Source organism: Myotis davidii, unplaced genomic scaffold, assembly GCF_000327345.1.
Source record: "Myotis davidii unplaced genomic scaffold, ASM32734v1 scaffold149, whole genome shotgun sequence".
Classification (NCBI taxonomy): domain Eukaryota; kingdom Metazoa; phylum Chordata; class Mammalia; order Chiroptera; family Vespertilionidae; genus Myotis; species Myotis davidii.
Window position 1 is genome coordinate 892,417 of NW_006352194.1, and position 9,706 is coordinate 902,122.

Below are 9,706 nucleotides of genomic sequence, written 5' to 3' on the forward strand. Positions count from 1 at the left end.
TCCACCCCCCCCATCCCGGGCGGGGGTGGCTGCCGCGGCAACAGGAGAGGCGAAATCCCTTCCGCTTCCGCCATGCTGTGCGCGCCCCGCTCCGGCCCGCCCCTGCTCGGTCGCAGATTTCCGCGTGGCGTCACTTCCGGGAGGTGGGGTCCTCCCAGCTTGGCCTTCCCACCGGGAATTGGAGTCGCGTCCCTCAGGGCCTGGGCTGCCTGGCCCCGGGCCCTCGGCGCCCTCCAGCTTTGCGCGTTTGCACCTTCACCGCGCGGAGACGACCCAGAAGTCTGTAATTCAGTAAGCTGAGGGCTCGCTCCTAAAAGGGGTGATGCAGTCGCTATTTATTGAGCACGTCTTAGGCGCCAAGCACTTGATATATATATATATTGTTTTTAATCGCCATGAATTGGTTAGACCTGCGAATTTAGGTATTTCTCCCAGGTTACAAGTGAGCAGTTGAGGCTCAAGGGGTGAGGTAAATGGCCACGACTCAAACCCAAGCCTGTCTCCCTTGTCCTTTTCATCCCATCATCTCTTACGAGGCGGTGGTAGCATAATGGAAGGATAGACTAAAATATTGTGTGTCGTGTGTGTCGAAGTAGAGACTTGCCTGAAGATATTTGAGCTGCGTCTTGATGTTTGCCAGGTGGCACAGGGGTGAGAGGCGGGTGGAGGGAACCGTGCAGCTGTGCAAAGAACGGCCTTGCGGAGCACAACGTGCTGGAGTAAATCCTGAGCTTTAGATGCGCTCCGATCCCTTCACTGTACAGATGGGAACACTGAGGCTTAGGGAAGGTATATCATTGTCTGAGATATCACACAGCCGTATAAAGAAACCATGCTCAAATCTTGGATTCTTTGAGCTTTTTAAAGGATGCTAAAATAGACCAAAAAATGCAGGGTGGAAAAGGGAAATAGGGAAACAAGAAGGAAGACAGCACTAAAAACGGGGCCAGAGGGAGATATGGACAAGTCCACCAAGGTAGGTGGGAGTTACCCCTTTTGGGGAAGGTCTTCTCCCCTTGAATCACCCTCCCTCAATGCTGATCTAGAGAAAAGTTGCTGTCTTGTTTTTAATACCTAGTATTTTTAAAAATATATTTTTATTGATATCAGAGAGTAAGGAAGAGGGAGAGATAGAAACATCAATGATGAGAGTCATTGATCGGCTGCCTCCTGCACGCCCCACTCTGGGGATCGAGCCTATAACCTGAGCATGTGCCCTGACCAGGAATCCTATCATCACCTCCAGGTTCGTAGGTTGATGCTCAACCACTGAGCCACACCAGCCAAACAACACCTAATATTTTAATGCATTCTGAGGGATATGTCCGTCTGTTATGGAACTCTATGGTCCTTGATTTCAGTAGCTAGCATAGTTCCTTGTGCAGAGCAGATGCCAAATATGTTTATTGAATGATTGGATGATTGGATGTTTTTAAAGACCTCATAGATATCACAGATGAAAATGACTCTAACCCACTCAAAACTCTTTGAGTATATTTGTGCTTCTCCTATGACTCGTGTGGTGTGTGATCCTCGAAGGGCATCTAGCACAGGGTTTGGAATAGATCAGGTGTGCAGTATGTATTTGTTGAATGAATTAATCACATTACATCTTAATTCAATCACTATAGCTATCTAATCTTCTAAATCACAGGCTCTGAAGAAGGTCTATGCCTTAGACATTCCTCTACTGTCATTGTCAACTCATAATTCTAGTCCTTTATTGTGTGTATAGATGAGTAAACAACCTAAAAGTCTTTCTCAGGGCCTGCCACAAACTGGGTAGTAGTAACACAAGTACTAGTCTGACAACCTTGTCTCTTCCCATAGCACTTAAGATAAACAAAAATATCTTACCATGGTTTACAAGGCCCTGCATTTGCACATGCCCTTTTCTTGTTTGTTCACTATACTATAGTCGTCTTGGCCTTTTTTCATTCCTCTCATGTGCCATGCTCTTTCATGCCCAGAAACTTGGCACACACTGTTCTCTGAAATCCCCCTTGGCCCCCCACACTTAAACTGGCTAGCATCCATTCATCTGAGATTAAATGTCACTTTCTCAGAGAGACCTTCCCTGACCACCCAATCTAAATTAGAAAGGCCCTGGCACTCTCCCTTGAGACACCCTATTCTTTTCTTCACAGCACATTTGTAGCTGTGTACTATTGGACTCCCCCACTAAGCTGGAAACTCCTTGAGGGCAGGAACTCCCTGTTCACTTCTGTAAACCCAATGCCTAGTATTCACATAGCATTTGCTTCATAAATACTTGCTAAATTGGATGAATGGCAAATATTTCATTGGTGTCTACAGACAGTCTAAGGACAGGAACCTAGCTTATCACCCGCTACCTCTCGGTGCCCCAAGCTTTTTTAAGGGACCCATGGAGGTTGATTGGTACAGTGCTCTGGAGTAGGTTCTCACCAGAGAGCCCTAGCTCCCTTCCCTATGACCTGCACCATCCTACCCTTGGCCTGGGTAGCTGCATGTCTTAGGCAGGCACATGAGGAGGGCCAGGTACCTGGAGGTCCAGCTCCTCCGACTCCTCTGGGGCACCTACCCCAGGCTTGTTCCCCACCAAAGCCCATCCACAAGGCCCTCTCACACATACACATTACCTTGTTTCTCTCACCCACTGTAAAAACCTTCCTGGCTTGTGCCCTTTCCTCCTCTGTGGCTGCCACCCCTATCACCCACAGACAGATGGGAAATCTCCATCAAAGACTAACACTTCCTTCCAGGCTCAGGATCACAGCGGGGTCCTGGAAGAAGCTCCTCTAACAGAGCTCTGGAAAGGATTGATAGGGCTCATAGCTACCCCTCCCCCAACACATACGACCTAAAATAGGAATGACCATCTGGATCCACTTATAGGGCAGGCTGAGGGAGGGAAGGAGGGCAGAGCTGGAACTGTCAAGCTGGGAAAGCTTGGAGGGTAAGATGTTGCTTGTTTGAAGGGTGAACTCAGGGCACGTTCTCTCTTGGCCCCATGTACACGTCCCCAGGGCTCACATAATACCTCCCTCAGGCTGTCTCACTCCTCACCCTGACATTCAAGGCCCCCCATGATCCGTCCCCCAATCCCCACCTTCTCTTCCACCCTCATCTCTGTCTCCCTTGGGACTTGCTCGGCATTAATTCACTGGGATGTCTGCCAGTCAGAGGCACTGCATACCTCATGTCTTTGCTCACACTGTTCCTTCAGCAGAATGCCCTTCCTCTATTCTCCTACACCACTTTCAAGGTTTCTAGCAAATGCTTCCTCTTTGCTCCCAGAGCACGGAGGCTGTTTCTACCTATTGAATATTCATGTGTACTTGCATTAGCTGTTTACATGCCTGTCTCCCCCGAGAGACTGCGAACTTCTTGAGAAGGGAACTGACTGGATCTATTGGTTCCTGTATTCAGCACAGCATCCGGCCGATAGGAAGTGCTCAGGGAGTGTCACTGGAGCTATTTGTTGACCATAGGTGGCCCCTCTAAGGCTCTGGGGAAGAACCTCCTCCATCAATAACCCAGGGAAGCAGGGCTGAACCAGGAGCCATCATGGAGGCGGCTGGAGGAGCTGCTGGGCATTCTGAGGAGTGTGTGTGGTGTGTGGGAGCGCAGTGTCCTCTCCCCTGCAGCCTTTCTGCTTCTGTTCCATTCGTTACCTTCTCTGGTTCCTGGGGACTGGGGTTCTCCCCATGAAACCCTAGACTGTCCCCCAGGATGGCTCCAAACCTTTCCGTGGTGAGGAGGCGATCATTTGAGAACAGACCTGATGCTTTAGATATCAGAGTTTATGATTTTCTTTTCCATCCCATTTTATAGATGGACAAACATACCCAAGATTATAGAAGGCACAGCTAGGATCGGAATCTAGGTCTCCTACTCCCAGGTGGCCAGTAAGGCACTGTGGTTAAACATGTGGGCAGCAAGCCCGGTGTTTGGACCTCTGTCAGTGGTTGTCATACTTTAGGAAAGTAACTGAACCTGTCAGGGCATCAGTTTCCTCATCTCTAAAATGGGAAATGGTAATTCACATCTTGTCGGGTTCCCGTAAGGTTTGATAGGCTACACCTGAACAGTTCCTGGCCCCAGAAAAACGTCAGTGTTAGTTATTACAGTAGTTAAGCCCGGCGGATGTGGCTTAGTGGATTGAGCGTTGTCCCTTGCACCCAAAGGTCATTGGTTGGATTCCTGGCCAGCGCACATGCCTGGGTTCCAGGCTCCATCCTCGATGGAGGGCATGCGGGAGGCAGCCAATCAATGTGATGTTCTCTCTCATCGATGTTCCTCTCTCTTTCCGTTCCTCTCTCTAAAAATCAGTAAAAATACATATATTTTTAAAAAGACCACACATTATCATTGTAGGACTCTTAACCACTTAAAAAGCACTTTGATGTGCATAACCTCACTATGAGTTGGCGCTTCCTTGCAATGCGGTGAAGTAACTAGAGCAGTATCATAACACCCACTTTACCAACGAAGAAGATGCGTTTGGAGAAGTTCAGGAACTTTCCTGAGGTCTAAGTATATACTAGGATTGAGGTTCTGAGTCTCAAACCTGGGCTGTCTCTGCTGGTGACCTCTTTTAAGGCCATTAATGAGTGGATGAGGCTAGCCTGAGATCCTGTAAATTACTATAACAGGTGCAAACTATGCCCTCATTAGGACCAGAACCTATTTTCTTCCTTTTTTTTAATATATATTTTTACTGATTTCAGAGAGGAAGAGAGAAAGATAGAAACAGCAATGGAGAGAATCACTGATCAGCTGTCTCCTGCACACCCCCTGGGGATTGAGCCTGCAACCTGGGCATGTGCCCTGACCAGGAATCAAACCTTGACCTCCTGGGTCATATAGGTCGATGCTCAACCACTGAGCCACACTGGTCAGTCCAGAACCTACTTTTGATCCAAACAATAGCGTGCCTCATGCCTGCCATCCTGTCCATCAGTATGCCTTCCCTCCCTGCCAGACAGAGCCTGGCACACAGCAGGGCACTTGATGGCAGATGTATGGGAGGATTCACAGTTCCCAGTGAAATGCATGCAGAGATCTTGCACAACCTCCATATTTACAACAAATGCTGACCTGTCCCTTTTCTTTCAGATACTATGATGGCTCCGGGAGGGCAGGGACTAGTTTGTTGTGTGCATTTTCAGTAAGCCAGTGCCAGGCACATAAGAGGAGCTCAAAAAGTATGACATTAAATAAGAAAGTGACTTCTAAAGAATTGGACCAGGACTCAGGAGATTAAGGATCCAGTCCTGGATTTGCTTCTAGCTCACTGGGGTCCTTAGGCAGCCTGTTCCCTTTTCCTGCCCCTCTTTGGAATTCATTGTCCCTGTTTGTACAATGTGGGGATGGGGCCAGATCTGTGGTTCTTAGCTCTGTTGGTAATTAGAATGAATCTCAGACTTAAAATAATGGGTGGATGCCTGAGACCCACCTCTGACCAATTAAAATAGAATCCCTGGGGTGGGGCATTGGTAGTCTTTACAAGGATCTTGGGTGACTCTTAACGTATAGCCAGAAATAAGAACCTCTGAGCTAGATGATCTCTTATTGCCTTTTAAGTTCTGCAACCACATTTCAGCATCCTCCTAAGCACAAAGACTGGCAGCCGCCCTCTGGGGCTACACCTGCCCACCACAAACACAGGGGTCCCAATTCTGTCTGTTTTGCTATACCCTCACTATGCAGGCTTATCTTTGCCCCGGGCTCTCTATCAGTATCAGCAGGGTTGGTGAGAGCTTTGAATGTCACACATGCAGAAGCACATAAAAAATGGAACACCATGGTCTTTTTACTGTCTCTACTTTTGCCTTTTCCAGAATGTCATACAGTTGGAATCATACAGTGTGGCTTTCAGACTGGCCTTTTTCACTGAGCAACATGCATTTAAAGTTTCTCCATGTCTCTGGCTAGAGCTCATTTCTTGTTGTCACTGAATATTCCATTGTATGGCCGTACCACAGTTTACCCATTTACATTTTGAAGGACTTATTGGTTGCTTCCAGAATTTGGCAATTATGACTAAAGCTGCTCTAGATATTCATGTAGGTTTTTGCATGGACCCAAGTTTTCAATTCATTTAGGTACATACTGAGGAGAGCAATTGCTGGGTCCTATGGCAAGGCTACATTCCTTTGTAAGAAACTGCCAAACTACCTTTCAAAGTGGCTGTACCATTTTGTTTTCACACCAGCAATAAGTGAGAGTTCCTGTTGCTCCACATCCTTTGGTCTTGTCAGCTTTTTTTAATTCTAGCCATCCTAAAGGTGTGTAGTAGTATTTCATTCAATTTGTAATTCCCTAATGACAAGCATCTTTTAATGTTTACTAGTCACCTGTATGTCCTCTTTGTTAAGATTTTTATTCAGATCTTTTGTCCACTTTTTTTAAAAAAATATATTTTATTGTTTTTTTACAGAGAGGAAGGGAGAGGGATAGAGAGTTAGAAACATCAATCAGCTGCCTCCTGCACACCCCCCACTGGGGACGCCCCCGCAACCAAGGTACATGCCCTTGACCGGAATCGAACCTGGGACCCTTCAGTCCACAGGTCAACGCTCCATCCACTGAGCTAAACCGGTTAGGGCCACTTTTTAAATTGGGTTGTTTTCATATTGTTAAGAGTTTTTTGGTATATTATGGATGTCTTTTATCTGATATATATTTTGCAAATTATTTTCTCCTAAGTACTTTTTAATTGTAGGGCAGCTGACGAGGGCTGAAAAGGTGGAGCACAGTGAATGATCTGTATGCCAGTGTAATGGTGGATACACAACATCATGCATTTGTCAAAACTGACAGAACTGTACAATACAAAGGGTGAACTCTATTCTAAACTATAGACTTTAGTTAATAATAATGTATCAATATTGGTTCATTAATTGTAACAAATATACCATACTAAGGCAAGATGTTAACAATAGGGCAAACTTAGCCAGGGAGAAAGGAAGTATCTGGGACTCTGTACTATCTGCTCAATTTTCTGTATGCTTAAAACTGCTCTAAAATAAAGTCTATATACACTGAGTGGCCAGATTATTATGACCACCTTACGTTTGTAGGCAAATTAGCTATAATTTCACGCTGAAGTTGCTAGAGGGCCAGACCATTATAAATAGGGAAGCAGGTTGTTTACCACAACAGAAGTGTTTTTTTTTCTGAATATAAACGTGATTTAACAGTCTTTGAATGGGGGATATATTTGACCGTGAGTGGCCAGATTATCAGGACCACCCCATCAGTACTTCGTTGGGCCACCTTTTGCCTTCAAGACTGCGGCGATTCTTCTTGGCATTGACTCCACGAGATGTCGAAAGGGTATGCGAGGACTCTGACACCATGCCTGATGAATAGCACTGTCCAGTTCTGTGAGATTTGATGGCTGTGGAACCAGCTGCCTGATGGCTCCTTTAACTTCGTCCCACAAATGCTCAATTGGATTGAGATCTGGTGATGGTGGGGGCCACCTAAGCAAGGTAAAGTCTCCCTCATGTTCTTGAAACCACTCCTGCACAATACGAGCACCGTGGCATGGCGCATTGTCTTGTTGGAAGAAGCCACCGCCATTGGGATACGCCATCAACACGATAGGATGAACTTGATCAGCAACGATACTTAGGTATGTTGTGCTATTCAGACGTTGTTCCTCACGAATTAAAGGGCCCAAATCATGCCAGGAAAACATGCCCCAAACCATAACACTGCCCCCACCAGCTTGAAGGATTGTACTCATGCATGGGCGGGTGCATGCTTTCATGCTGTTTCTGCCAAATTCTCACTCTGCCATCTGCATGATGCAACTGGAAACATGATTCACTGGACCACATGACTTTTTTCCAATGCTCAACTGTCCAATCCTTGTGTTCCTGTGCAAACTGGAGACGTTTTATCTTGGTAACTGCAGACAGCAAAGGTGTTCGAACAGGCCTTCGGCTTCCATATCCCATACGATGCAGTGGACGGCTAATTTGCCTACAAACGTCAGGTGGTCATAATAATCTGGCCACTCAGTGTATATATAAAGATTAGTAATCCCAAATGAAAGGGAACCCCTAGTGCAGTGGTCAGCAAACTGCGGCTCGTGAGCCACATGCGGCTCTTTGGCCCCTTGAGTGTGACTCTTCCACAAAATACCACGTGCGGGCGCGCACGTACAGTGCGATTGAAACTTCGTGGTCCATGCGCAGAAGTCGGTATTTTGTGGAAGAGCCACACTCAAGGGGACAAAGAGCCACATGTGGCTCGCAGGCTGCAGTTTGCCGAACACTGCCCTAATGAAATCTTCCCTTGGCTCCTCCTTGCTTACAGGATTAAGCCTACGTCTCTCACCAAGCCCAAGGAGCCCTCCACAATTTGACTGTCCCTTCATCCATGGGCCACCCCTCCCTCTGCAGTGCAGCTGAACTGAATCACTCAGGCTCCGTCAGGGATTTCAGGACTTTGCACTACACTGCCTTGGCCTGGAACGTTGTCTTTCCCTTGCTTGGTCAGCAAATGTTTCGAAAAAGCTTCTGCAGACGTCAATTTGGGAACACAGAGGAATGACACCAGCCCATAGCACTTGCTTCTGGCAGGACCTCTTTCCTGTCAGTCTCCTGCACGAAGCTGAGCATACCCCACTGTCCCCAGGCTGATTTTCAAATATGTAAACAGAAAAAATAAAATTTTAGTAGTGAAACTATTGCTCCTACAGTACCGAAGCACAGTTCCCAAACTGTGCATCAGGGCACCTTAGGGTGCCACATTAAATTCACAGGGGCACACAGAATCGTTAAAATTTGAGATAGTCAGCATCTGTTGGCTACGGTGAGAACGGCTAGTTCAAGGCAGTTCACAGTTTCATCATTAGGCTGTGCTACATTCTTTTGAATGTCCTCTTTGAGAACCTGCGTTTTTAGTGGTCACTATGATAAAAAGCAAATAGAAGTCAGTGTGCAACAGGAAATGAGGTGGTGGTTTCCAATCTGATTAGAGAGTGTGACATGTTTTTTAGTGCCTAACAAGCACACGGATCCCTCTAATTATTGTAGTTATTTAAGAAATAAATATTGTTTCATTTATATATAGTATTTTTTAAATGACAACTGGCTTGGTAAGACAAATTCTTATTGATTCAACTGCTTAATAAATCAAACTGTGAGGTATTTCTTTTGGGTTAGGGGCTCTTATGAAAAAAATTACTGAGACACTAATGGTGGGGGTAAGTGTGAGCTGAGGAAGTTTGGGAACCCCTGGTCTAAGAAATCCTCCAATCTAGGACACATAAAAAACCCTGCAGGCTGTGAAATAAAGTTAGTGGGTTATAACCAGCATTTTTTCTCATTAATAAAACAGAATGGTAAATAGAACACATTGCATATAGCAAGAGTATCCTATCTAATAAAAGAGAAACATGGTAATTTGCCGTACGTCCACTACCTTTCCCATTGGCTAATCTGGGCGATATGCAAATTAACTGCCAGCCATGATGGCAGCTGGCAGCCAGGCAGCTTGAGGCGAACATGAGGCTTGCTTGCTTGAGGACTGGAGGAAGCCAAGGTTCCCCCCCTGCCTTGCCGGCCTCTGAGCTTGCAGTTTAAGAAACATTGTCAAATAGGGAAGCTAAACAAAACCCCAGAAACCTGCTTTCAGTGAGCCAGGATCTCAGAGCTGGCATTGATACAGTGTTTTGATTATAGAACCCAAACAAACCAGATAAATG